The sequence below is a fragment of the Bos indicus genome, chromosome 5 (assembly GCF_029378745.1).
Source record: "Bos indicus isolate NIAB-ARS_2022 breed Sahiwal x Tharparkar chromosome 5, NIAB-ARS_B.indTharparkar_mat_pri_1.0, whole genome shotgun sequence".
NCBI classification, from domain to species: Eukaryota; Metazoa; Chordata; class Mammalia; order Artiodactyla; family Bovidae; genus Bos; species Bos indicus.
In genome coordinates, this window is record NC_091764.1 from 63,709,480 (window position 1) to 63,732,302 (window position 22,823).

Genomic DNA, 22,823 nt, shown 5'->3' on the forward strand with positions numbered 1-22,823 from the left:
ATAGCAACGAATGTTTTAGTTACATGAGTCAAGCTTAACTGTTGCACATTTTTGCTATCTTGAAAAGCTGTCTTTAAAGGTGACCTGGTTGATAAGACTATCCAACATTTTATTCTCGATTTTTGTTTTCTTCATTGAAGAATACGGTATTTACAAACTAGCCTATTTTTTGCTGTTAGAAACTGCACATATATTAATACTTTCCCTTTGACCTGTTAATTTGGACATTCTACACTTAAATGCATATACATTTAAGACCAAACATCTCTTTTGTTACATTGAACATTACTTTGGATAATTATTGCAATGATTCTTCCTAGGATTCCATATGACACATAAAAGAATTAGATCAGAATTTTTTTCAATTGTATTTATTCTCTGTGCAGTTTTCAAAAATGCTTTTTAAAAGTCCTTCCTCAGGATGAAAAGCCTGCTATTTTATCCCTTCCTCTGCAAAACAATTTCTAGTTATTAGACAATTCTTGTAGCTCTCCTCTGAGCCATAGGTAAATTATCTGTCTCTTTGGTTATGTGGCTCCACTTATCATTGGGTAAACTTACTGGAACTGAGAAAGAAGATTACTGTAATTCATAGAACTATTGATATACTCCTAAAATACTGTTAATTGCATAAGACATTTTAATTACTTGATCCTTTCTTTTTGAAAGCACAAAAATATGTTCCTTTAAGGCACCCATAGGCTAGCCCTATTTCTATATCTGAAAAACCAAGAGGACCTTTGCATTTCTTTTCTATCTCCCAAGTTAAAGTGTTGTAGCACACATCTAACTTCTGAGTATAGCAAATATATTCAACATTCAACCAACATTTATTGATTCCTTTATTTCATAAGGGATAAAGCAAGCCCAGACTTTTCCTTTATTTTACTCCTTGAATTTTTCCCTTTAGGACATACGAACTCCAAAGGGAAGCAAAATACAGAAAATACTCCCTTGAATTATTCAAAAAACCACTTCAAGCCTTTCTCTCTCTGTGTTCCTTGGTGGGCACCTTATGGGGTTGGATGAGTTTTGGTTGTTCAGATGACTTACTGTTTTGAGGCAAAGGAATAAGTGGGCTATTAAAGGTTGCTTGCTGTTTGATGTCAGAACTAAACCTAAGGCGTCTATTCTTGCATCTAAGTTTGTTCTTTTGCCATTTAGCTTTTTAACTTTAAGCAAATCACCCAACCGCTAAACATTATTTTCTAAATCTTAGTGATTTAATATAATAAAACCTACATCAAAGGACTCTTTTGAGGATTATATGAGTTAACACGTGACAAAAATGCATGCTACTGTTCAGTCATTCATTCTGTTTTTTATTTTCTTTTGATATAAAATAAAAGCTCTAATCTTAAGAAGTTTTTCTGCCCAGAGAAATGACCATGATTTTATAAATGAACAACAACAGCATCAAAAACCCAGGAAGAACATGAGAACTAAAGTGAACACCCAGAAGTGCTGTGTATGACTGTGAGATGCCAAGTCCAGGAGGCATCTGGAGACTGAAATTCTAGCCTGAACACTATAACCAAGCAATAGTTCTGTCTGGGGGCTGAATCTATCCAAGGTGGAATGCTCTTTTCTAGCCTGTTCAAAGGCTTTATATGAGGTAGTGGGTGACTCTGAAAGAGTATCCCTAGGAGACAGAATATGAGTACTCTACTGAGTGGCAAAGAGCCTTTCATGTTCATCATACTAACATTCCAGTCTTAAATGTTTAGTGAATTGAACTGTTACTGATTAATGAATTATTCCCAAGTTCTATGTACATTAAAACAAAATCTGTTGGAAATAGACTGTTCAAATACTCCAAACTATCAAGTACTTTTTTCTTTTTCACTTAACATATATCTCAGAATTATTAATACATTCCAGAAAAGTAGTCTTTAAAGGTAGAAGGTAAAGAGGTTATGCTGTATTTACTATAGTTTTACTTCATGTAAAACAAGGAATTGCAAAAAATGTTTGTAGGAGAGTTGGTTTTGTTTTTGAGCTCTGCTTTTATACCTTTCTCTGATGTTTTCTTATGCTGCAAATAACTCTTAAAATTATAGTTAAGTGAATTATATAAACCTGTAACAACAAGATTTGACTTATATAATATAATCAAATAAAAATATCAGACTGTGCTGCCCAGTGCAGAACAATATTGAATTTCTATTGCTTAGCTAAAACAATTGGTCTAGCATTTCTTAATTTGTGTTTAGTCTTCTTAAAGATAAGCATGAAATATACAAAAGCATACCATTAAAGTTTGTTCCACTGACTTTAACTAAATAACATCTAGAAATTTTGCTGTCACTCTCTAGCTGAAGAAAGCAATATTTCCTTGGCATGAAATGTCAGATCCAAATTCCTCTGCTGGTCTTGGAAGATTCTCCACCAAATGACCCTTTCCCTCACATCACTTTCTACCATTTTGCTAATTCCAATAATTTAGCAATTAGGTGCTCAAAAAACATCTATGGAAAAAAGAGGGGGGAAAGGAATATGAATGTGTTTTTTAGAAGCAAAAGGAACTCATTCTCCATTCCACAAAATATCATTCCCATCTCTGACAAGTGTATCAATATGAAATCTTATCATTACTGATATAGTCTTTCAGTATTAACTTCTTTAAGAACATAAATCTTCTTGGAGGGTCAGTATTAGTAAGGCAATTTATTCATCAGTGCTCTCCAATGAAGAAATTCTGGAGTCAGAATAAGAATGGGTAGTAGATATGTGAAAATTAAAAGCAATACAGAAAGTAATATTCTGGGAAAGATAGTGCTCTTTGCCTTTGTCCTTGTTAAATATATGTATTTCCTTGGTCAGACATTCAACAATTATTAGCTCCCATACATACTAGAGATATGATTACTAGAAGCTGAAAAAAGCATTCATTCTACAAATACGGAGTTCCTATTACATGCTAAGTACATAAGTATAGGGAAAAAAGATGGTCTAGCTAGGACTTTAAACACTAAATAAATCATTCCAACTGTGAGAGTATAATACTGGAGAACTGCCAAGAGAACATACAAGGGAGAAATACAGTGGTGGGGAAATGGAGGAGAAGTCATTAGTAGGCTGCAATTTACTTGTCTTTTAACCAGACATTGTTCACAATTATATCTCATCTAGCAACCAGAATCCTTCAATCTTGCTTAAAACGCCCTCTAACCCCAACTATTTCTTTCTCTCTTTCACCCTATCAGTAACTTAGTTTTCAATTCACACAATAAATTACAAGATGCCTATATCCAAACTGAGCAATATAATCTATAAAATTTTAAAAAATAATAAAAATATAAAATCCAGATTTGCTGGACATATTAGAAGGAAATTTATATAGAAAAATCATTCAAAGAAAAAGATACCATTCCATAATTGAACATGAATCTTTCAAGAAAAACCACATGTAAATTTTCAGCAACTTTAGTGCAACAGTCATTATGTTAACAAATACTTACTTCAGAATTACTATTAGGATGTGAAATAGAGTTAATTAAAGGTTGTTTTATAAAATTTTCTGAACACATAATTCAGGGTTGTGTTCAGTCTTCCAAACTAGGCCATTTTCTTCAAGATTCTGAAAATTTATATCATTTATATAACTAATATATACTATTATGGGTGACAAAAAGCCTATACTATTGTTATTCTTGTTATATTCAGTTATAAGGACAGGAAAGGCTATACCATGGACTGTAGCCCACCAGGCTCCTCTGTCCATGGGGATTCTCCAGGCAAGAATCCTAGAGTGAGTTGCTGTGCCCTCCTCCAGGGGTCTTCCCAATCCAGTGATGGAACCCAGGTCTCCCTCACTGCAGGAGGATTCTTTACCATCTGAGCCCCCAGGGAAGCCTGAGAATGAGCAAATTTTTATTCCAATTTTTAAAACAGAAATTGAGACAAAAGAGTACGAAGTTTTATACCAGTCCCTGCCAAAATTCTTTGAGTTAAGCAGATGATTTTAAGGTCTTAGTGAATAAACAGGTATTCATAAAAATGGAATTTGCTAAATTAAGATATGCTAAGATAAGTTATTTCCTTCTTCCTCCCTCCCTTCCGACCTCCTTCTCTCTCACTTCCCTCTTTCTTTCATTCCTATCTGCGTTTATTTTTGTTATTCAACAAGTGCTTGTCTGACAACTCTAGGGACACTTTATATATACTGACAAAACAAAGTGTTGCAAAATCAAAGTGTCTGACAAAGAATTTTGTGTACAAGATGAAGAAATTGAGCTTAGTAATAGCAATTAGATTTTTTTAAAAATACTTGGCATGAAGAACATGCAATTAATTAAAGCTACAGGAGTTCCCATGGTGCTCTGTTCACTGAGCTTCCTGTGCAACACTTCTATCAATGTCTCCATAAAATGACAGGAGTCAGAGACATGCTGGTTACATAAAGCAGTGGAAGTATAACCAGCACTTACATGAAATCACCAGCAGTGCTAGCTCAAAATTCATACTCCTATCTTCTCCCTGGATTTACTTAATCAAAATTTACGAGTTGGGTACAAATCTGTGTTTTTAAGAAGCATTGTTGTTGCTGTTAAGTAGCTTTCGACTCTTTGCGACCCCACTGACTGCAACACGCCAGGCTTCCCTGTTCTTCACCATCTCCCAAAGCTTGATTAAACTCATGTCCATTGAGTTGGTAATGCTGTCCAAATATCTTGTCCTCCATCAACCCCTTCTCCTACTGCCTTCAATCCCTCTCAGCATCAGGGTCTTTTCTAATGAGTTGGCTCTTCGTATCAGGTGACCAACTGATTGGAAGACCAATCAGTTCTTCCAATGAATGAATATTCAGAGCAGATTTCCTTTAGAATTGACTGGCTGGATCTCCTTGCAGTCCAAGGGATTCTCAAGAGTCTTCTCCAACACCTCAGTTCAAAAGTATCAATTTTGGTGCTCAGCCTTCTTTACAGTCCAACTCTCACATCCATACATGACTACTGGAAAAGCCATAGCTTTGACTAGATGGACCTTTGTTGGCAAAGTAATGTTTCTGCTTTTTAATATGCTCTCTGGGTTGGTCAGAGCTTTTCTTCCAAGGAGCAAGTGTCTTTTAAATTTCATGGCTGCAGTCACCATCTGCCTTGATTTTGGAGCTCAAGAAAATAGTATCTCACTGTTTCCATTGTTTCCCCATCTATTTGCCATGGAGTGATGGGACCGGATGCCAAAAATCTTTGTTTTCTGAATATTGAGTTTTAAGCCAACTTTTTCACTCTGCTCTTACACCTTCATCAAGAGGTTCTTTAATTCCTCTTCACTTTCTGCCATAAGATTGGTGTCATCTGCATATCTGAGGTTATTGATATTTCTCCCAGCAATCTTGATTCCAACTTGTGCTTCATCCATCCCAGAATTTTTCATGATGTACTGTTCATGTAAGTTAAATAAGTAGGGTGACAATATACAGCCTTTATGTACTCCTTTCCCAATTTGGAACCAGTCCATTGTTCCATGTCTGATTTTGACTGTTGCTCCTTGACCTGCAAACAGGTTTCTCTGGAGGCAAGTAAGGTGGTCTGGTATTCCCATTTCTTGAAGAATTTTCCACGGTCAAAGGCTTTAGCATAGTCAATGAAGCAGATGTTTTTTCTGGAATTCTCTTGCTTTTTCTATGATCCCACGGATGTTGACAATTTGGTCTTCTGGTTCCTCTGCCTTTTTGAAATCCAGGTTGAACATCTGGAAGTTCTTGGTTCACATACTGTTGAAGTCTAGCTTGGAGAATTTTGCACATTACTTTGCTAGCATGTAAAATGAGTGTAACAGTGCGGTAGTTTGAACATTCTTTGGCACTGCATTTCTTTGGGATTGGAATAAAAACTAACCTTTTCTAGTCCTGTGGCCACTGCTGAGCTTTCCAAATTTGCTGGCATATTGAGTGCAGCACTTTCACAGCATCATCTTTTCAGATTTGAAATAGCTCAACCAGAATTCCATCACCTCCATTAGCTTTGCTCTTCGTGATGTTTCCTAAGGGCTGCTTAACTTCTCACACCAGGATGCCTGGCTCTAGGTGAGTGATCACATCATCATGATTATCTGAGTCATCAAGATCTTTTTTGTATAGTTTTTCTGCGTATTCTTGCCACCTCTTCTTAATATCTTCTGCTTCTGTTAGGTCCATACCATTTCTGTCCTTTATCGAGCCCATCTTTGCATGAAACATTCCCTTGGTATCTCTAATTTTCTTGAAGAGATCTCTAGTATTTCCCATTCTGTTGTTTTCCTCTACTTCTTTGCATTGATCACTTAGGAAGTCTTTCTTATCTCTTCTTGCTATTCTTTGGAGCCCTGCATTCAGACGGCTATATCTTTCCTTTTCTCCTTTTCCTTTCACTTCTCTTGTTTTCTCTGCTATTTGTAAGGCCTCCTCAGATAACCATTTTGCCTTTCTTTTTCTTAGGTATGGTTTTGATCACCGCCTCCTGTACAATGTTAGGAACCTCTGTCTATAGTTATTCAGGCTCTAGACAGATAACAAGCATTATCATGACTAATTTGCACTCTTAGTTCTAAGAATCTTCATCATTGAGATATGTCCTCTACTCCCAATTACTAACCCCAATGTGTATAGGAGCCCAAATGAAAAAAACAAATATCAAGAATAAAGCTTCTTAGAGAAGTCTTTAAAAGCTCTCAAGATTCAGGAAATTTTCTTTACTCTGCAGTCCCCTTTAGTCTTGCTACTTGTCCTTGATTATCCTACTCTGCAGAGTTACTTGATTTGACTTTATTCAGAAGGTCCCCTCTATCCTAAGGATTATTTTTTAATGACAACAAAAAAGGTGGCATTCTATTTCAGGCTCCACTCAAACACCAAATTAACCTAATCTAAGCATCCTAGCCCCGTGGGGGTATCTGACAATAGATATGGAAGCTAGTAATTATTGATACCATCCTCAGTGGTATAAAAAATAACACTTAAAACACATGATGTGGGGTTACGTCTTTCATTTCATTCTCACCATTTCTACCCCACCTCTATCAACATTCATTTCAGCTATATAAAAATAGTTTGCAGTTCTTCAAATGCAGCTTTATGCTCATCAATGTCATATCATCCAAAAAAATCTTTCCTAAAAGCTACAAGTCCTTTCTCCATGATGAGACTAATTTATATCTGTAGTTCTTTGGTGCCCTCTGCCTCCATCAAAGCACTTTTCACAGTGAACTATGATCTTCACTAAAAAGTAAACAAGCACAAGGCCATATTCTTAGGATATTCTTATTACAAGTTAGAGGGATAGGTAGCTGGATGTTTGGATGCTGTAGGCACTCACTTCACAGGTGGTAGTGTCTGGGACAGGAAGAAAAAACTTCAAAAAAAAAATGATGACATTTGAGGTACATCTTTTTTTTTTTAATTTATTTATTTTAGTTGGAGGCTAATTACTTTAAAATATTGTATTGGTTTTGCCATACATCAACATGAATCCGCCATGGGTGTACACGTGTTCCCCATCCTGAACCCCCCTCCCACCTCTCTCCCCGTACCATCCCTCTGGGTCATCCCAGTGCACCAGCCCCAAGCATCCTGTATCCTGCATCGAACCTGGACTCCTGAAGTGATGGGGAAACTAAAGTGGAAGGGCAGATATTCCTCTCCATCACAATAACCTGTAACATTTTTTTGCATCATGAAACTCTCTGAGCTGCATGACAACAATTTCCTAATGAATCTTACTCTATCCAGTAAGTTCTATCTCTTAACCATTTTTCTATGCAGTCTTACTAAAATGAAAATCTGAATATGTCCTTCTTCTTAATGTAGTTTGCAAGGTTATTCATAATCTGGCTACTGCTTAATTCTCTTGATTTAATCTCTCAGCCCTCCCCACATGGAACGCTGTGTTCTAACCATATATTAATAATTCCTGGCAAATGCCATGCTTGTTCTTTTATCTGTGCACTTTTGCACCAAGAATACTCATTCTCTTATTTTTGTCTGAATAACTCCTAGTGCTCCTTCAGGGCTCAGTTTCTTTAGGACTCAGTTTTTCATCATTGTCTTGGGAATGACTAGATCAGGTCTCTTACCATATACTCTCACAATGTCTTGCATTTTTCATTGCTTTAATGAAGTAATTATCTGTGAAATATCTGTCTTCCCAAGATATTACAAACTGCAAAAGAGGAAGGAACTGATTTTTTTTTCATTACTGCTTGCTTAATGCCTATCATAGTGTCTGGCACATAATAAAGCTCTCACTAAATATACAAGAAAGAACAAATACATGATGGATTGAATGAACATGACACCTGCAGTTTAACCACTCACTAGTTCTTGCCACACGCATTTCAAATGCTCTAACATATAACATACTGTATTTCCCTAAAGCTATATCTTAGAATTGCATTATAGAACAATGATTGAGTACCAAAAAATCACATCTATGATAACAACATATCACAGAATCAAACTCTCAAAAGCTGTAAACATTTATCAACATTTAGAAACATAAAAATTGGACTCTTTGTCCAATAAAACAGACGTACATCTACTTGTTATAGTGGTTGGAGCCCCAAAGTAAAATAAAACATCACATAAAACCAACTTCTACTATGTTATAAAGTTTTACTAGCTAAAACAAACATACAAGGAATGAAACTATGCAACAATGAAACTATGCTTCCTAAGAGAAGCATTTCTAGAATTTATAAGTTTTTTACAGGAAGATTAGGATGACCGTCATCACTCAACCAGCTTAAGATTTGTTATCCTTTAGGTTTATATTAGGAGAAGGCAATGGCACCCCACTCCAGTACTCTTGCCTAGAGAATCCCATGGATGGAGGAGCCTGGTGGGCTATAGTCCATGGAGTCGCTAAGAGTCGGACATGACTGAGTGACTTCCCTTTCACTTTTCACTTTCATGCATTGGAGAAGGAAATGGCAACCCACTCCAGTGTTCTTGCCTGGAGAATCCCAGGGACAGGGGAGCCTGGTGGGCTTCCGTCTATGGGGTCGCACAGAGTCGGACACAACTGAAGCAACTTAGCAGCAGCAGCAGCAGCAGCAGCAGCAGGTTGATATTAAAGCTCAACATTCAGAAAACTAAGATCATGGCATCCGGTCCCATCACTTCATGGCAAATAGATGGGGAAACAGTGTCTGACTTTATTTTGGGGGGCTCCAAAATCACTGCAGATGGTGATTGCGGCCATGAAACTAAAAGACACATACTCCTTGGAAGGAAAGTTATGACCAACCTAGACAGCATATTAAAAAGCAGAGACATTACTTTGCCAACAAAGGTCCATCTAGTCAAGGCTACGGTTTTTCCAGTAGTCATGTATGGATGTGAGAGTTGGACTGTAAAGAAAGCTGAGCACTGAAGAATTGAGGCTTTTGAACTGTGGTGTTGGAGAAGACTCTTGAGAATCCACTGGACTGCAAGGAGGTTCAACCGGTCCATCCTAAAGAAGATCAGTCCTGAGAGTTCATTGGAAGGACTGATGTTGAAGCTGAAACTCCAATACTTTGGCCAGCTGATGTGAAGAACTGACTGATTTGAAAAGACCCTGATGCTGGGAAAGATTGAGGGCAGGAGGAGAAGGGGACAACAGAGGATGAGATGGTTGGATGGCATCACCAACTCGAGGGACATGAGTTTGGGTAAACTCCAGGAGTTGGTGATGGACAGGGAGGCCTGGTGTGCTGTGGTCCATGAGGTCACAGAGAGTTGGACACAACTGAGCAACTGAACTGAACTGAACTGAGGTTGATATTATTCAATGCAGCATACAAATATTTGAAATCTTCATTAGGGATCTTAGTTGAGAGGGTTTGGAAGACTGGAATCACGACCATTATCTAATAATATAATTAACCAATATTTTTCCCCATGCCTTTTGAATTTCTTTATAGATCAGGTACATCAGATCAAGGGTCAGATGGTAAATATTTTAGACTTTGCATATGGTCTCTGTTGTGACTATTTAACTCTGCAGATATAAAAGAGAAGCAGACACTATGTAACTGAATAGATGTTGCTGTGTTCCAATAAAATTTTATTTAGAAAAACTAAGAAGTGGCAGATTTGGTGTGCAGGCCAGACTTCAGACTGCTGTTAAGCAGACTATTGCTGTTTTAACCACCTAGCACACATAAATTAAAATATTTATATAAAAATAATTTACTAAAACAATTACATAAAATTGATGCTATTATTTCTGTTTCAGGATAGGAAAAGGAAAGAAAAATTAGCATATTTTGAAAGTGTTCTGTGTTACAGGCATTATATTAACTTCATGATTTACAGCTATTTTCTTATTTAAGCTTTACACAATCCAATGGGGAAGGTTTTATTACTACCCTTACTTTCAGAAGAGGGAACTGAGGACAGCAGGTAACCTGTTCATATAATGTAGTTAATAAACAAAAGTCTGAAATCTTTCTATGATACTGAGATCTTTCTATGATGGAGGAACCTACCACTACTTAAAGTAAAATCGCAGTGGGTGGTGAAGATAAGCACTGCTGCTTAGGTTTGGGGGGAAAACCATATAGAAGTATTTAAACCTAATAGGTAATATCAGAAAAGAGTTATGATAAAATCTCTATCTCTAAAGGACTTTAAATTTAAACTGGAATTAAAGGTAAGATTCATAAAGTAACTCTAGAAGAAAAGACATACAATGGAAGGCTCAGTCAAATTTTTCAGTAGTTCAGAAAAGAAGGGACTAATATAGACCACAAGAATATTTAAAGTAAACATTTTTATAAAAGTACTAAGAAAAAATTCAAAACTGAGGCATATCTGGGGTACTAATTTGATTGCTCTTACAGGCGAGAAGACAATTTCAAGTTAACAATGTTTTTTGAAGAGAGACTGATCTGTAATTGACTGTGAAGGTACAGTGAGTTCTGCTTCTTTATTTTCCTTGTTTTTGTGATATTAACTTCCTATAGTCTCCAAGCCCAGTATAGCACTGTCTACTGCTCTAAACATCTTTGTTATAACATTACTTCCATAGATACACTTTCTTTTTTCACAAAGTCACACATTCTTTAAAGTCAAACACAGATTTCCAAGATTTTCTTAGAAAATAAAATGTCATATTCAGTTGCAACTCCCTTAGAACATTGTACTTCCCTGGTGGCTTAGACAGTTAAGTGTCTGCCTACAATGTTGGAGACCCAGGTTCCATCCCTGGGTCGGGAAGATCTCCTAGCAAAGGAAATGGCAACTCACTCCAGTATTCTTACCTGGAAAATCCCATGGATGGAGGAGCCTGGTAGGCTCCATGGGGTCACAGAGTCGGACACAACTGAGCGATTTCACTTTCTTTAGAACGTTATCTGGATCCCATTTTTCTCCCTCCTTTCCTAAAGTTAACCTTTAAAATAAAGTTGGTAAATATCTTTTCCACCCATCTTTTTACAGTTTTACTATTTGTCCATAATAATAAGGCACTGTACGTGATGTATGTGCTTTTAAAACTACAAAAATGGTACCATATGTACTTATTCTGTCACTTGCTCTTGTCACTGAAAGTTTGAAGACTTTGAAACTTTTGTTTAAAAGTTTTGTTCATTTTCCAGATGTAGTAACTGAGGTTTATTGATCTACTATTCTTTACACTTTTCTACATGTTGATATTTCCTCGTTTATTCATCTGGTTCCCCCAAAACAGAAATTTTGATTTTATCAGTTTTGTAATTGTTGGTTTTTTTCACTATTACAGTGTACAATTGATACTTCTATGCATGTTGAATGAAAGTTTCCCTAGAGCTCATACTTACATGTGTGTGGCATTACTGAATTCGCAGAAATATGTCAAAATGTACACAGAAAAACACCTCTTGCAGAACTGTTTACAAAGTGAAAATTGAATACAGTCAAATTATATGCGTCAATAGCAGACAGATATGTAAGTTTTAATATATCTGTGCAATGTTATTAAGGAGAATGGGGTAGATTTATCAGTTTATCTATCTGCCTGTCTTCAGAAAAATGCCCCAAATTGATTGGTCGGTGAAAAAATCATTCCAAAACTAAATATAAATCTATCTCAATTTTCATATGTCAAAAATAAAATTAATAATGTAAATGCATAGCTAGAAAAAAATCCCTAGAGAATTAGTTAAGAAATTCATGTTAGTGGTTGTCCATGATATATAGAACAGACATATATTTTCTCTATTCTGTAGTTCTATAGTTCTAGATAATGAATTATTTAATCTACATCTATAACCAGGATAAACATATAGATACAATTTATTCTTATCTGGATAATAGCATATTTAGATTTTCTAGCTACTAGTAATCCTTATAAGGACCACTTCTTCTACTAATTCCTAACTCATTTCTGGTTTTAGCACAACAAACCAGAATCTTTCATAGATTACTGCACACCCCTCCTTGCCATGCCTTGAGCTTTCTCAAAGTTGAAATTAATTATACTCAGGACTTCTCTGGTGGTCCGTGGCTAAGACTCCACACTCTCAGTGTGAGGGACCCAGGTTTGGTCCCTGGTCAAGCAACTAGATCCCACGTGCCACAACTAAAGATCCTGCATGCCACAGCAAAGATCAAGGATCCCAGGTGCTGCAACTAAGAACTGATGCAACCACATTAACTAACTGATTAAAATTCATTACCCTTACTAATACTACTTTTACCAAGAGCCCTTCTAACACAATCACATTATCTTTCCCAGACCTGGTTCTTAATTACCTTCTAGATTAATCATGGGATTTCAGGTAAGGAAAATTATAAAATACTAAACAAGGTGCCCAGTGAAGCAGAAAAGTTACTGTCTCCTGGAGAAATATATTTGGGTGCCCAGCCAAGTTTCCTTAGAATGGCATTTACTTCGGTACATCAAACATTATCCAAAAACCAGACTCTTCTTCCCTGTTCATTCACTTCAGTCATGTCTGACTCTTTGCAACCCTATGGACTGTAGCCTGCCAGGCTCCTCTGTCCATGGGGATTCTCTAGAAGATTCTCTAGAAGAAGATTGCCATGCCCTCCTCCAGGGGATAGTCCCAACCCAGGGATCAAACCTGTGTCTCCTGTGTCTCCTGCATTGCAGGCAGTTTATTTACCCACTGAACCACCTGGGAAGCCTGATTCTTCTTCTTTAATAATCATAAAAATTAATTTCCCTATTGTTCCAAAATTGATATTCAAGATAATAACGTTTAGGAAGAATTACATATATTCCATAAGCTGCTATTCACTAGGTATTATATATAAGGAACTGAGCACATTGTAACCAATAAGACATATCAGCTTAAAGTCCAACATCTCATCAGCACTAAGTCTAAAATAACATCATCCAAATCAGATGGGGATAAGGCTTGAGTGTAATCCATTATGTTCAGCTATTGGAGCACAATTCCTCTTCATGTATGAACATATAAACCTAAAGAGACACGTTATCTTACTTCCACATTCTCAACAAATAATGATTACCCACACCAGTATTCTTGCCTGGAAAATTTCATGGACAGAGGAGCCTGGTGGTCTACAGCCCACAGGGTCCCAAAAAGTCAGACACGACTGAGTGACTGAGAACACACAAACACACTAGACACACACACAGGCATAGGATAACAGTTATCTACATATGTAGATAGGAAGGGTTAGAGCTTAGGGTTCTCTTCCAAGATCACTGGAAGAATTCAGATCCTTGATGTTGTAAGACTAAGGCTCTCAGTTTCTATAGGCTACCTCTCTCCTAGTCAAAGGCAATTTACGACATGACTCTGTTTTCTTCTGCTGCTAAGTCACTTCAGTCGTGTCCGACTCTGTGCGACCCCATAGATGGCAGCCCACCAGGCTCCCCTGTCCCTGGGATTCTCCAGGCAAGAACACTGGAGTGGGTTGCCATTTCCTTCTCCAATAGGCCAGCAAAAAACATCTCTCTTTAAAGAGCATATCTGATTAAATCAGGCTCATCTAGTTAAAATAAAAAAAAAATGCTCTCCTTTGATTAACTTAAAATCAATTGAGTAGGGACCTTAATTACATCTGAAAATTCCTCTATATGTATATATCCCTTAAGGTTAGGAAGAAAATGACCATCTCACTCCCAACTGCTCCATCACGACACATGTATATATACATGCACAGACATATTTAGTAGTAAATCATAAAATTTTCCCAAGATACATCCATATACTTGCATGATTTTCTTAAGTGGTGCTAAACAGGCTTAGTTTATCAGCAGAGAATATTGGTAGTGGAACTGATCCAAAGAAAGAAGATGAAGAGGTCCCTAAAGGATTTTCAACATTAAGAACCAGGAGATAGTCAAAGAAAGAAGAGAGATTCTCATCAGACACTTGGAGTAGATACAGACATCAGGACCAAGACAATGAAATACAAAGGCACAGCCAATCATCCTCTGGTCTAAGGGAAACAGAAATCACAATGGAAAGATTGTTTTAAGACGTTCTCAGAGGAGCATAATTGCTCACATTTTAACTAAGAAGTGGTAATCAGACAGATCTTCTGGGAAAGAGTTTACCAACTAAGACTGCCCTTAATCTGGAGATGGACAGATACACTAGAGCAATCTGAGGCACACACAGCCCCTCTCCCTGCCACCTTCCAGGTGTGGTTCTCAGACCTGACAACAAGGACAGTTTTCTATTTCATATGGACCAAGATTCTGTGTTTAAATGAAATGACAATCCTGTTGTATTACTTTTCTATTGCTGCTTGTAACAAATGACCATAATTTCCTAGATTAAAAAAACATGAATTTGTTACTTTATAATTCTGTCATTGGGCTGCATTCCTTTTGGAGGCTCTAGAAGAATCTGTTTTCTTGCCTTTTCCAGTTTCTAGAGGTGAACTGCAATATTTGGTTCATGGTCCCTTCCTCTACCTCCAAAGTCAGCAGCCTGGCATATTAAAATATCTCTCCTATTCAGATATTCCTATCTCCATTATATAATGATATTTTTTATTATATTGGGCCTACTTAGATTACCCAAGATAATATTCCCATCGGAAAATCCTTAGCTCAACCATATCTGCAAAGTCTCTTTAGTCATGTAAGGCAACATTTCACAGGTTTGGGGATTAAAATGTGGACACTGTTGAGGGCCATTATTCTGCTTACCATACCAGTCAAATATTGCCTTTCTAATATTCAAACTTAATTAGTTCATATGACTGCTGACAAATATACTCAGTAATATATTAATGTGTTTGCCTATAAAGTTTGTCTGCAATATATTTCTACAGACTTCTATATTCTAAGAAAATTAATAGTGGGATTGTAATTAACAAATATGCTATCTAACAGAAAGTGTTAAGAAACATCATGTTCCTAAGGAGTTTCTTCAAAGCATTTGCACAGCATCTAATCTTTTCTTATAACTGTCACTTAAAGTAAGGGAAAAGTGGATATTATTACAGCCATTTTCAAGGTAGGGAACTAAAGCATACAATGAGTTAAGTGGCTTTCCCTACATCACTCAGGGAGGAATGCGGGAGTTATGAATAGAACTCATCCTCCTCTATCCCCATTCAGTAGCTTAAAAGGCTAGGAATAATGGTTACAATGATTCATACTGACTAACATTTCTTCTCCAGAGCACAGCAAATCCCAAAGAGAAATCATCACAGACACATTAATACGCTTTTGGTTATGTTTTTAAAACTCCTGGTTTCAATAAAGCTCTAAAGAAGTATAGAGAACATGTTTCAGCCTATTTGGGAAATCTACCTGACCTTGAGTCATTTCACTCAAATTTCAAATAGGTTTGGAAGGTCTTAAATAAACAAGACTTTAAATTTTAAAAACATACATTGTTAATATAACTGGTAGATAAGAACAAAAAGTAAAGAAATAATGGATGTGCAGAGGGCCTTAATTACAGGTATGCAGACACAGTAACGTAGTGGGAGGCTAAGCTACCTGGTGGAAAGAGCTAGAGAGTCAGACAGAATTTGGTTAGAATGCCAGTTCTTCTATGTATACCACCTGTGTAATCTTGGACAAGTCACTTATCCTCTCAGGTTCCTTATCTTAAAAATACAGTAGCTATTTTACAGAGTTGATATGAAAATTAAAAATAATGTGTATAAAGTTTATACATATAACTGAATCACTTTGCTGAACATGTGAAACTAACACAACATTGTTAATCAACCATGTTGTTGCTGTTGTTGTTGTTTAGTCACTAAGTCCTGTCTGACTCTTTCACGACCCCATGGACTATAGCTTGCCAGGCTCCTCTGTCCATGGGATTTCCCAGGCAAGAATACTGGAATGGGTGGCCATTTCCTTTCCCAGGGGATCTTCCAGACCCAGGGATCCAACCTGTGTCTCCTGCATTGCTGGCAGATTCTTTATTGTCGGAGATGCCAGGGAAGTCCATCTAATCAACTCCATTCCAATACAAAATAAAAATTAAAAACACAATATATGTAAAACACCTAGCACATAAAAGCATTTAATAACTTTCCTACTTAGGAAAAACCTAAAATATACAAGCAGATTTTCCTGCTGAAAATATTTGCAGTGGATATTGATGTGCTGCCCAGATTCCACCTCACAGAAGGATTTATTCCCGAAGCTCCCAGGAATGCTGCTTATGTAAATCTGTTTGTTGTAAGCAACGATAAATGGGCATTCTCTTGGATGAAGAGAGAGCTTCCTCACCCAATACCCACCCTCATTCCATGGTGGCCTGCCCCTGAACCGTTCCAGTTACTGATACGAAGGTCTGTCATTCTGATCAGAATGTACTGTAGAGTTGGCTAAGGCCTCTGCTGAGAGTGCTTACCAGCTCAACTCTCCCTCTGTCCAGTCCTGCTTCTTCCACTTCACTTCTGTTTCCAGGTTTTGATCCCAACAGCACTCCCTATAAGCTCCTATACCCTAGTCAGTTGGAAGTCATTTTCTCAGGGAACCCCATCCAGCAACAAGGTTGAAGGGTGTGTTGTTCAGCCTCTCTTATGGATCTTACCATCATTATTCTCCACAAGGGCACAAGTGTGTGTGACGGCACCCAAACACTGTTCAGTTGCTCTGCCAAGGACTGAAGAATAAGGATTCTTAAGCCTCACTCCTACCAAGGAGCTAACAGAAATAATATTCCTTATTATCAAGGAGCCAGAATAAGTGTGACCCCTTTATTCCTGCTCTGTTTTAGCCCTCTCAACGTCTTTCATTCATCAGCTTGTGTATAGATTCAGATTCAATAAGCAACAATATTGCTTATGTTAAGATTGGGGCCTGGGGGTTGCTTTATAATACTCCAGAAAAAAAAAAAGGATAAATGAAACATGACCGGTAAAATGTTGATCATTAATGAACCTGGGTGACTAGTTCAAGGAAGTTCATTATACTATTCTCTCTACTTCTGCAATATGTTTGAAATTTTCAATAATAAAAAGTTGGATATTAGTATGCATGATAAAAGTACATGCCTGTACTTTATAAAAATACATTTAAAGTGTATTTTTTTTTAAGTTTGTTCTTTAATCTGAGGAAAATTACTTTACAATGTTGTGTTGGTTTCCGCCATACAAAGCAAATCAGTCATAACTATACATATATCACCTGTCTCTTGAGTCTCCCTCCCCTCCCCTCATTTTACCCCTCTAGTCTTCACAGAGTGTCTGGTAGTGCTCGCTGTGTTATATAGCAACTTCCCTCCCCCCACCAGCTATCTATTTTACACATGGTAGTGTATATATATCAATGATACTCTCTCAATTCATCCCACTCTCTCTTCCCCTACTGTTTTCATAAATCCGTTCTCTACATTTGCGTGTCCATTCCTTCCCTGCAAATAGGTTCATCAATACCATTTTTCTAGATTCCATATATATGTGTTAATATACATTATTTGTTTTTCTCTTTCTGGCTTACTTCACTCTATATAACAGGCTCTGGGTGCATCAACCTCACTAGAACTGACTCAAACTCATTCTTTTTTATGACTGAATAATATTCCATTGCATATATGTACCACATCTTCTTTATCCATTCATCTGCTGATGGACATCTAGGTTGCTCCCATGTTTAAGCTATTGTGAACAGTGCTGCTATGAACACTGAGGTACATGTGTCTTTTTCAATTATGCTTTTTTCCTAATTACAGAATATATGGAAGGCATGTACTTTAATGATCAATTTTAAGATAGGTTTAACAATATATCTAAATTCTGCTTATGTTAAGCAAATAAATCTAAGAAAGTATGGTGAAATTCATATTTACCAAGCAGATAAAATAGAGCTTATTAGACATCTTACCACATCGTTCTCAAGTATATTTTTCAAGTTGCTGAGGCTTTTCTTAAAAGCAAACCCCATAAAGCAATTCAGACTAAACCTAAAAGAGATTTACTTTTCATGTTAAAAGTCCAATATGCAACTCTTCTGTGCATTACACAGACTTTTATATTATTGAGATATTATAATGTACTGGAAAATTATTCCAATTTTTTTTTTTTTTTCTTCCAATTTTATTTTATTTTTAAACTTTACATAATTGTATTAGTTTTGCCAAATATCAAAATGAATCCGCCACAGGTATACATGCGCTCCCCATCCCGAACCCTCCTCCCTCCTCCCTCCCCATACCATCCCTCTGGGCCGTCCCAGTGCACCAGCCCCAAGCATCCAGCATCATGCATCGAACCTGGACTGGCAACTCGTTTCCTACATGATATTTTATATGTTTCATTGCCATTCTCCCAAATCTTCCCACCCTCTCCCTCTCCCACAGAGTCCATAAGACTGTTCTATACATCAGTGTCTCTTTAGCTGTCTCGTACACCAGGTTATTGTTACCATCTTTCTAAATTCCATATATATGCATTAGTATACTGTATTTATGTTTTTCCTTCTGGCTTACTTCACTCTGTACAATAGGCTCCAGTTTCATCCACCTCATTAGAACTGATTCAAATGTATTCTTTTTAATGGCTGAGTAATACTCCATTGTGTATATGTACCACAGCTTTCCTATCCATTCATCCGCTGATGGACATCTAGGTTGCTTCCATGTCTCCGACATACATCACAGCAGGATCCTCTATGACCCACCTCCCAGAATATTGGAAATAAAAGCAAAAATAAACAAATGGGACCTAATTAACCTTAAAAGCTTCTGCACATCAAAGGAAACTATTAGCAAGGTGAAAAGACAGCCTTCAGAATGGGAGAAAATAATAGCAAATGAAGCAACCGACAAACAACTAATCTCAAAAATATACAAGCAACTCCTACAGCTCAACTCCAGAAAAATAAACGACCCAATCAAAAAATGGGCCAAAGAACTAAATAGACATTTCTCCAAAAAAGACATACAGATGGCTAACAAACACATGAAAAGATGCTCAACATCACTCATTATCAGAGAAATGCAAATCAAAACCACTATGAGGTACCATTTCACACCAGTCAGAATGGCTGCGATCCAAAAGTCTACAAATAATAAATGCTGGAGAGGGTGTGGAGAAAAGGGAACCCTCTTACACTGTTGGTGGGAATGCAAACTAGTACAGCCACTATGGAGAACAGTGCGGAGATTCCTTAAAAAACTGGAAATAGAACTGCCTTATGATCCAGCAATCCCACTGCTGGGCATACACACTGAGGAAACCAGAAGGGAAATTATTCCAATTTTTAAAAGTTCAACTTTCTAAATGTCTTTTTGAAAACAATGAGTTATTTTAATATTTATAAAACCTAGCATAACCACATCTTTCTTTCTCCTCAACCCTTATAAAGGACCTTGGAGACTCAATAATTGGTGCCACCTATGTTATTTAAATTTTGGTCAAAACAACTCTGTTCTATATTTATATATAATGATTAAGTGTTAAGTTAGAATCACAATAACAGAATGTAGCATGTGACTCAAATATTCAGTATGCTTAGAGTGGTATTATTTCTGTCTAACTCTCAAATGCTTATTTTAAGTGTGCAGTGAAGAAGAAACCCAGAAGGGTTCAAATATACTATGCAAACACATTTCCTGTCTTTGTATTCTTCTACATTTACAGGTCTTTCTGTAATTTGAGATCTCTACCAACTGAGGTAATTTAATCCAAACTTTGGAGAATATCATCATTGAGAAAATGATTTTTCTCAAAAGAACTTGATTATTTTAATAATTATAGAACTGTCCTAAGGGCTTCCTATAGCCAGGTTATTATTATAAAGAAATGTTCTTTATATAAATAAATAAGACTTGATTGACCTGAAACAAAAGAAGGGTATGGAACATTCTAAAGACAAACACATAAATGGTATATCTAGGAGCTAGTCTAACAGTCTATGAAGACTGAATTTTTAAAACATTTTACCCAGCTCTCTGGACTACTCCCCAAATAAACAAACAAGCAAATAAAATCCAAGTATGTATAAAATTAAAAAAAAACCCACAACATGCATTTTATAAAATATATGCATGTGGCACCCAGTCCTACAGGAGACACGAGAGATTTGAGAAGAATTTGGTATGGCATCCAGTCCCATCGCTTCATGGCAAATAGATGGGGAAATAATGGAAACAGTGAGAGACTTTATTTTCTTAGGCTCCAAAATCACTGAAGATGGTGACTGTAGCCATAAAATTAAAAGACGCTTGTTCCTTGGAAGAAAAGCTATGACCAATCTAGGCAGCATATTAAAAAGCAGAGACATTACTTTGCCAACAAATGTCTGTCTAGTCAATGCTATGGTTTTTCCAGTAGTTATGTATGGATGTGAGAGTTGGACCATAAAGAAACCTGAGTGTCAAAGAATCGATGCTTTTGAACTGTGGTGCTGGAGAAGACTCTTGAGAGTCCCTTGGACTGCAAGGAGATCAAACCAATCAACCCTAAAGGAAATCAGTCCTGAATATTCATTGGAAGGACTGATGTTGAAGTTCCAATCCTTTGGCCACCTGATACGAAGAACTGACTCACTGGAAAATCCCGTGATGCCGGGAAAGATTGAAGGCAGGAGGACAAGGGAATGACAGAGGATGAGATGGTTGGATGGTATTGCCGACTTGATGGACATGAGTTTGAACAAGCTCCAGGGGTTGGTGATGGACCGGAATGCCTGGCATGCTACAAAGAGTCAGACATGACTGAGCTACTGAACTAAACTGGGTTCTAGTACTAAATTTGCCATAAACTGGTGTTATGACCCTGGTAACTTAATTTTTCTAAATCTCAGTTTCTCCATCTGTAAGATGAAGGGTCCTTACTGTTATTATATTCCAACATTTAGTAATCAAGCATTATATTTTCAATATTCATAGGCAATCATAAAAATTAAAGCAATTAGATCAAGAGAATATTGAATGGAAATTAAACAAAGATAAAATATGAAATAAGTTTTTCTAAAAGTTGAAAGTAAATGTCAATTATTATATAAAAGTTTGTGCATGCATGTTCAGTCACTTCAGTTGCATTCAATTCTTTACAACCTTATGGACTATAGCCCACCAGAGTCCACTGTCCATGGGATTCTCCAGGCAAGAATACAGGCAAGAATACTCATGGCAAGAGTGGGTTGCCATGCCCTCTCCCAAGGGATCCTCTCAACCCAGGAATTGAACCTGTGTCTCTATACTCCTGCACTGGCAGGCACGTTCTTTATCACTAGCAACAGCTGGGAAGCACTCAAAAAAATGTTTTGGCTGTCCTATGCTGCATGAGGCATCTTAGCTCCCCAACCAGGAATTGAACCCATCCCTCCTGCAGTGGAAGTTTCCAACTATGTGCTCTGCCTCCCACACTACTTTTTCCTGGTTTTCTGAAATAATACAAGATTGACCTTTAAGCTAGGCAATTCAAGTATGCTTTGTAAACCTGATAATTCATACAGAAGCTATGCAATTTTATAACTCATATCAATTTTATAATTCTAATGTATTATTAAGTTAAATTCAACAGTTATAGCTTCTAATATTTGGAATTTTCAGATTTAACCAAAATGAATAAATTTGAAGTGCTGCATCCTAGGTACTTGTGGGCTTATTCAACAGGAAAACTACTTCAGGCTAGGGGAACAATAAATATAAAATTTCATGCTACGCTATTATTATGAAGTAACATTAAATTGGTCAGATTCAGGTGGTAAGCCTAAAAATCCAAGATAACTATAGATATATGTAATTATACATTATAATAATTTCAATATTTGTAATAACAGCAACTATAGATGTGTATGGAGCTTTACTAAGACAAATAATTATGTGTCAATAATCAAACATATATGTCACTTTTTAATTCTACAGTGTATCTTGAATGTGTTATATCATTTAAATCAGAAAATAAGCATATCCTCTCCATTGATTTTATAATCTGTTTTATAGATAAAGAGATTGACCAGGTAAAACATTTTTAAAAACTCACATCAAAAGAAATAGGCAATATGAATAGAATTTTATCTATTAAGAAATTGAATTAATTATTAGTAATCTTCCAAAAAAGAAGGCTCTTAGGCCCAGATGTATTCATTGATAAATTCCACCAAACATTTAAGGAAAAACTTGTATCAATTTTCTACAATCTCTTTCATAAGACAGAAGCAGAAGGGAATATGTCATGTTCAATGAGGCCAGCATTGCCCTAAAATCAAAACCAAAGAAACATATTGCAATAAAGAAAATAAAAACCTGAAGGTCTCATGAACATAGATGCAAAAAATCCACTGGGATGACCCAGAGGGAGGGTATGGGGAGGGAGGTGGGAGGGGGGGTTCAGGATTGGGAACACGTGTACACCCGTGGCGGATTCATGTTGATGTATGGCAAAACCAATACAATATTATAAAGTAACTAGCCTCCAAATAAGATAAAGAAAATAAATAAATAAATAAATAAAA

General features: G+C 36.7%; 1 protein-coding gene across 11 annotated transcripts in view; it reads right to left on the reverse strand.

Annotated features, from left to right (window-relative positions):
• The window catches only part of ANKS1B (ankyrin repeat and sterile alpha motif domain containing 1B), a 1,154,742-nt gene that overhangs the window by 794,969 nt on the left and 336,950 nt on the right, over positions 1-22,823 (reverse strand). The gene's annotated exons all lie outside the window — the stretch shown is intronic.